Here is a 6,967-nt window from a genome sequence, read left to right as displayed (position 1 = left end):
TGATGTGTTTTTCGTTTCATATATGTCCGCCTAACATAAAAATCGAAAGGTCAAGCTTAGGACCTTAAAGAAGCACATAATGGGAGGCAACCCACCAGATACTTTTTTATTTCATTTGTAAAATTTAAATTTAAATTTTATTTCAATTAATTGTTTTTGTTTTCCAGCATGTCACATTTAGGAGCAGTAGAACAAAGACTTGAGAAAGGGATTGAAAGAAGAAAGGGAGACTAAAAAATCTCTCTAATCCTATTTTTTCTAATCTCTTTTAACTTTTTATGTTGTTGTTGTTGTTTCAGGGGATGAGTCCAAAGCGAAAATGCTCCTCTCGAGCATCACTATCAATCAGACGAGGGTAGAATGGACCAAACAGAACCGAGACTTTAACAACACCGTGCACGACGTGCAATACTTTTTCCTCTCCAATGGCATGTTAATTTGGAGTTTTCTAAATTTGTATTAATTTACGCGATTCTCTTTTACGACTAACAAGTCAATCTAGAGTATTAGCTAGAATACTTGGTTCCCCTTTGTACTAATAAATTTATGTTTGTCTTTAGTAAACAAGTTTGTTGTTGTTGTTTCTTTTAAATTTACAAAATTGCAATTTTAGCAGTGAACAGATGAACCATAAGCATCATAAAAAACAAAGATGATCATCAGGAAAGTTCCTTGCGTATTGATAATTGAGGAAGAAAGGAACAACCAATTATCTTGTACTCAATCTTTAGATACCTCAACTAGTAAGGTTTGAGTCCAATATTCCATTGTCTAGTTTTAATTCTTATAAGAGTATTTGTGCAATTACTATTTTCTAGAATTTGCATTATTTATGATTTAATCTATTGGTTTAATAAATACACATTGAGGCACTTTTTTGTGGTAAACTCTGATCCTTTTCAAACTAACATGTATAGCATGTTTATATCCTTTGCTAACAACTTTGAGCCTAAGCCCTTTCTTTCAGAGACATACCCACACCAATTAGCCAATTGACTTGAAAGATTAAATATGCCCACCCTCTCTTTGGAGTTAGGTAGAAAATTTAGTTCCTTGGTCATATGCAAAAGAATAAGTTTGGGGTTGCTCTTGGAAATGAGCAAAGTTCAAGTTTGGGGTTGCTCTTAGAAATGAGCAAAGTTCAAGTTTGGGGTTGGTGTACTATAGATTTTGGTCAAATATTCACACATAAAATAATGAGAAAAATCAAGAAGTCAAAACAACTTCTTCAAAAAAAATGAGAAAAACAATGTTTAGGACCATAAAATGTTAATCTCTAGTACCAAGGTAATTAAGCAAGAGTTGTTATGAAAATTAATATGATAAAATAAAGAAAGCTAGGTACCTAACTCCAAATATTTAAGCCTATTATCCCAAATAATTCTACCCTGACATAAGCCCTATTACAACCTAAAAAGACCTCCAAAAGGGTGTGTTTAGATGACTTTGATTGATTTTATTAGAAATTTTACAAACTTATGGTAAAATACTTATGTACGTTGATTGTGTGATTACCCAGTCAATTCGAGTGAAAATATTAGTGAGTTGAGAGGCAGATTGAGTACTTGTTGTGTTGGAAGAACTTTTCCAAATTTACTCGATTAAAGTCGGGAACTGGAATGATGATCAAGTAACAAAATGGGTGATGTTCATTCGTTATTATTGCAATTCATTTTTCTGTTTGAATTGTGCAGTTCCAGGCGAGTTACTTGAGGACGAGCAACATATTGAGTTTGGGGTTGTGATGACAGTTTATCATTATATGATTTTTACGAGTATTTGTGATGAATTCGATGAAATCTCAAGTAAAAGATGATCTAAATATGAATAAGTATAAATAAAATGAATAATTCGAAGAAAAAGAGCAATGCCAAGAAATCAGGAAGAAATTGTGAAGAAATGAGCAATTTTCAGCATAATTTACATCTTGACGTTTGTCTAGTAAATTGATCATATATAGAGTTTCGTAACTCATTTTAACGCGGGTTTTTTTTTTTGTAAATCTAAAATAAATATCTACATTCTAGAATAATCACACGTGTGATGCAAAGGATTGCACGCACGATGCAGCGTGTTCAAAACCATGTGCGCGATGGAAAAGTATCACGTGCAATTGGTTGTTTTCTTGGATTTTCTGACGCGTTTTGACTGTTTTAGAAAGGGAATTTTGGTAATTTTTCAAGGGTTCTTCACTCTACACAAAAAATGACAAATTTTGACATAGAGAATACGATTTTGTAAAATCATAAGTGGTTTTTGAGAGCATTTGCAGCCATTAGAGGCCAATACTTCAAGGGATCTTATATGTTATTCTCTTCAATTGTTTTTGGTATTGTATTTTGAATTATGAGTAGCTCAACTCCTCTAGGTTAGGTTGTGTTTTGATGAACCTGTTTTAATATTGTTGGACAATATGTTGATCTGACTTTGCATGAATTCTTTGATCTATAATTCTATTCAATTGTTTCTTGTTCGTAATGATTTTTATATAAGATGCTCTTTTAATCTGATTTTGGACACATAGGGAATACTGACCATTAGTCTATGTGTTGGACCTAGGGAAATTTCCATGCTTACGTTGGTTAACTAGGGATAATAAACCACGAGTAGTGGCTAGTGAATTAACGTTTTGTTGCATCGCCTAATCCTGCTTACGCTAGTGGGCTAAGGATATGAAGCTCCGAGTAATGATTAGTGAGATATATTGCAAGGGATTGGTTATAGTAATTTTGTTAATTCATCGTGGGATCATAGTGATGATATTATTCATGTAAGACATCAAACATCAACAATAAAGAAATAGGGGATTCTATACATAACCTGACCGCTTTCGCATTACTGTTAAAACACTTTATTTTCTTTTCTCATTTAAAACCTGACCCCCCCCCCCCCAATTTACTATTTTCTATACATTGCACAATATTGTCTTGTGAAATAGAACTCCTTGTTGATTCTATATTTTTAATTACTGTGACACTATCAGTCCATTTGCCGAGAAGTCATAAATGTTGTAATATGACTCTTATGTGTATGTTAATCATTGCATGTGAGAAATGAATTGGTTTACATAATGATTAATACTTCGTTTCTTCTAGATTTATTGTGTTATGCTACTCTCGCTTAGCGAGCCTTTATGGCACTAAGAGAGCATTCAAGTTCTGGCCTTTTGCATTTCTGGGAAGACCCACTTATCGAGTGAATGTCTCGCTTAGCTAGCATTCATATTTATGGGTTTCTGGGTTGATGAATCCTCACTTAGAGAGTGTGGGTCTCGCTTATCGAGCCAACCTTTTCCACAAATGGATTCCTTTTCGCCAAAGCTCCCTGGGAGCTCTCCATGGCCTCTCTTAGCGAGCTTGGACTCGCTAATGTTCATTGGGTCTCACTTAACGAGCCTTTGTAGATGGAATTTTATGATTTATTCCCCTGAGTGCAATTTCAGCTCCGTAACTCATAATGGGATGCCACTTTGTTTTATGAAACTAACTGGAAGTGTTATGATTTAATGGAGACTATAGTGTCCTGCACTTCCTTCCCCATGGTCCGTTCATTCTAGCTGGACATTCTAAATTGTTGGTTTGCATATGCTTAAGTACAGAGTGGACCTATATTACTAAGTGGTAATTCGCTTGTCGCTAACACACTTAAGTTGTCGATATGGTGGGATTGTGGGGCCTGACAAGGTGTACACTCATTTAGATTATCGGTATGGTGATTAAGTGTTTAAAGTTCTTGAAGCTTGTTGGTCTATCAAGAGTGTAGGTTATCCCTTCATAGGGTAACTCAAGGATTCTCCAAAAGTGGTCTTTGTGGATAATGATTTCAACTCCTCTTACAGATGTTCTTAGTTGTGTTCCTACAAGTCTTAGATTTAAGTAGAATTCTTTTATTAAGCTTGGAAAGGTCATATCGGGTATGTTTGCGAATAGTTCTTTGATGGAAGTCTGAAAATTTTGGTGGTAGGGCTTGTGGTTTTTTAGGAGGCTAGGATCAAGGAACCAAGGTTGAATAACTCTTTTATATAGGATTATTAGTTTTTTTTCTTCTTATTTTCAGTTTATTATTCTAGTATAAAAGGGATTCATTATGCTAGAGGAGGCCATGTTGATACTTATGGCAAGAAGAGAAGCTCATAAAAAGATGCATGAGAATATGAGATGCAAGAGAAAGTGAGGAGATGTTTACCTATTTATAACATGATTCCTGAGGATTTATCGGTGTAGTCTAAGCAAGCTTTAGTGCATATTATACTTTTCAAAAATAAAATCCAAATTCTCCTTTTTTGAGTCACCTAACCGATTAAATTATGACTCTAATCGATTAGATTTTCCAATATATCATGATTTTGTGAGATCTTCATAAATGTCGAGATTTGGTTTGCTTGAGGCACACGTTAAGCTTGGATCTGATCTCAAATTAGTTATATCGCACTTTTCTAATCGACTACCCTTTTGTGTTAATCGATTGGGCTTATGTACTTTTTCCTCCTTGGTGCATATTGGGCATTATGTTAATTTTTCTTGTTGTAGTACCACTCATTGTCATTGTTTGCACCCCTTATCTATAAAGCACTTAAATACGCATTTTTATGGGTTAGAAACATTTTAATTTATATGAGTAAAATTTATAAATATTATTTTAAGGGTTTAATCATATTTCCCTAATTATTTCAACCTTAAAATAGTTTTACCTTTTTTATCAAGAAATTATGATAAGTATTTCCCAAGAGGGAAAACACCAAATGGTGTATCTTCCTCTACATATCGTTGGATGCGAGAGTTGGTAAAGCCACAAAATAAATAGGTCCATTACAGACGTATTAATTCAATCTGATTGCTTTGGGTCATATACCTTGAGATATCTCTCAAGAGACGCTTTGATCACACTTGTTGGCATTTTCTAACATCGTTCATCTTTGAGATCAAGGACTTTATTAAATGTATACTTTAAAAGGTATACTATTGTTTTTCACTACTTTCAATAATCGTCAATAATTTTAAGCAGCAAAGCCTATTTGTAAAACACTAAGGTTTTAATAATCTTCAAGTATTGGGCTTTAGAAAACTTCAGGGGGCTTTAAGCCCTAAAGTAATGTTTTAATAACTAATTTATAAATAGATTTTCATAAGATTTACAAGTTTAGCATTGTATGGGGTCTCGTATATTTAACAGGGGGTAAACCAAAATTTGCTAACATTGTATGGGGTGTCGGATATTTAACCTTTCAGATTTAAAAGTTTAGCATTTTAACATTGAACATATGATCCAAAAGAAACCTGATCATCACAATAATAACTAGCAACTTAAAGGCGAAAGATGAGAATCATCACAATAGCAACTAGCAACTTGAAGGCAAAATATGAGAAAAGAATCAACAGACTTGTACTTCACCTACATATACCTCATCTAGTAAGGTTTGATCCAAATATCTCCATTGTTCACTTTTCTTTATTTATGAGTGTGTCCATGCATTATTATTTTATCTGGTTTGATTAGTTTCCGATTAAGTTATCTGGTTTGACCGACACACACTGAGACAATATTTTGTTTATAATGTTGAGCCTTTGTAAACCGCCATGTAGTAATAGGCATATTCATTGCTAACCGCTTTGAGTCTTAGCCTTTCTTTCGGTGATATAGCCTAAAATTATTAGCCATATGACTTGGAAGATCTTTTCTTTCCACCCTCTCTTTGGAGTTAGGTAGAAGTATAGTTCCTAAAGTATATGAAAAAGATTAAGTTTTAATAACTAATTTATAAATAGATTTTCATAAGAAATATTAATAAAAATAATTTAAGAAAACATAAAAAAAATTATATATAAAAAAAAAAGTAAAAAAAGTAACAAAAAATCCACATGGATTTTAATTAATAAATAAAAAATTAAATAAAAGTCCATCTAGATTGTCCCTAATAAGTGGAATCTGGGCTGAAATAGTGCGCACATGGGGCATAGACGAAGAATCTTCATGTTACGAGGGGGGATAAAAATAATTCTTTTACTAGGGATTTACTGGGGTAAACCAAAATTCGCTAATATTGTATGGGGTGTTGTATATTTAACCCTTCAGATTTACAAGTTTAGCACTTTAACATTAAACATATGATCCAAAAGAAACCTGATCATCACAATAGCAACTAGCAACTTGAAGGCGAAAGATGAGAAAAGAATCAACAGACTTGTACTTAACCTACATATAGCCCATCTAGTAAGGTTTGAGTCAAATATTTCCATTGTTCACTTTTATTTCTTTATGAGTGTATCCATGCATTATTATTTTATCTAGTTTGATTGATTTCCGATTAAGTTATCTGGTTTTACCGACACACACTAAGACAATTTTTTGTTTAGAACTTTAAGCCTTTGTAAACCGCCATGTAGTAATAGGTATATCCATTGCTAACCACTTTGAGCCTTAACCTTTCTTTCGGTGGCGTAGCCTAAAATTCTTAGCCATATGACTTGAAAGATATTTTCTTTCCACCCTCTCTTTGGAGTAAGGTAGAAGTATCGTTCCTAAAGTATATGAAAAAGATTAAGTTTGAGGTTGCTCTTGGAAGTGAGAAAAGTTCTAAGTTTAGGGTTGGGGTACTAGAGAATATGGTCCAAATTTTTGAAAATGGTTATGAAAGAAAAGAAGTGGAAAAAGGCACTTCTTCAAAAAAAAAAAAAAAAGAATGATATTATAAGAAGGACAAAAATTCTCTAGTACCGTCAAAAAGGAACAAAGAGGTATGACGATAGAAGGAGAACTAGGCACCTAAATCCAAAGGTTTAAACCTACTTTCCTCAAAATATCTTACCCAAACATAAGCCAGGTTACAACCTGAAAAGACCTTTAATGTGTGTGTTATGATTTCTATGATGAACTCTATTAGAACATGATCAAGTTAAGTATAATTAATTTTGCATGTGGATTGAGAGATCACCATATCCATTGAGTGAGTTATAGTGAGCTGAGAGAG

Source organism: Lathyrus oleraceus, chromosome 5 (genome assembly GCF_024323335.1).
Source record: "Lathyrus oleraceus cultivar Zhongwan6 chromosome 5, CAAS_Psat_ZW6_1.0, whole genome shotgun sequence".
NCBI classification, from domain to species: domain Eukaryota; kingdom Viridiplantae; phylum Streptophyta; class Magnoliopsida; order Fabales; family Fabaceae; genus Lathyrus; species Lathyrus oleraceus.
This window is presented reverse-complemented; position numbering follows the sequence as displayed.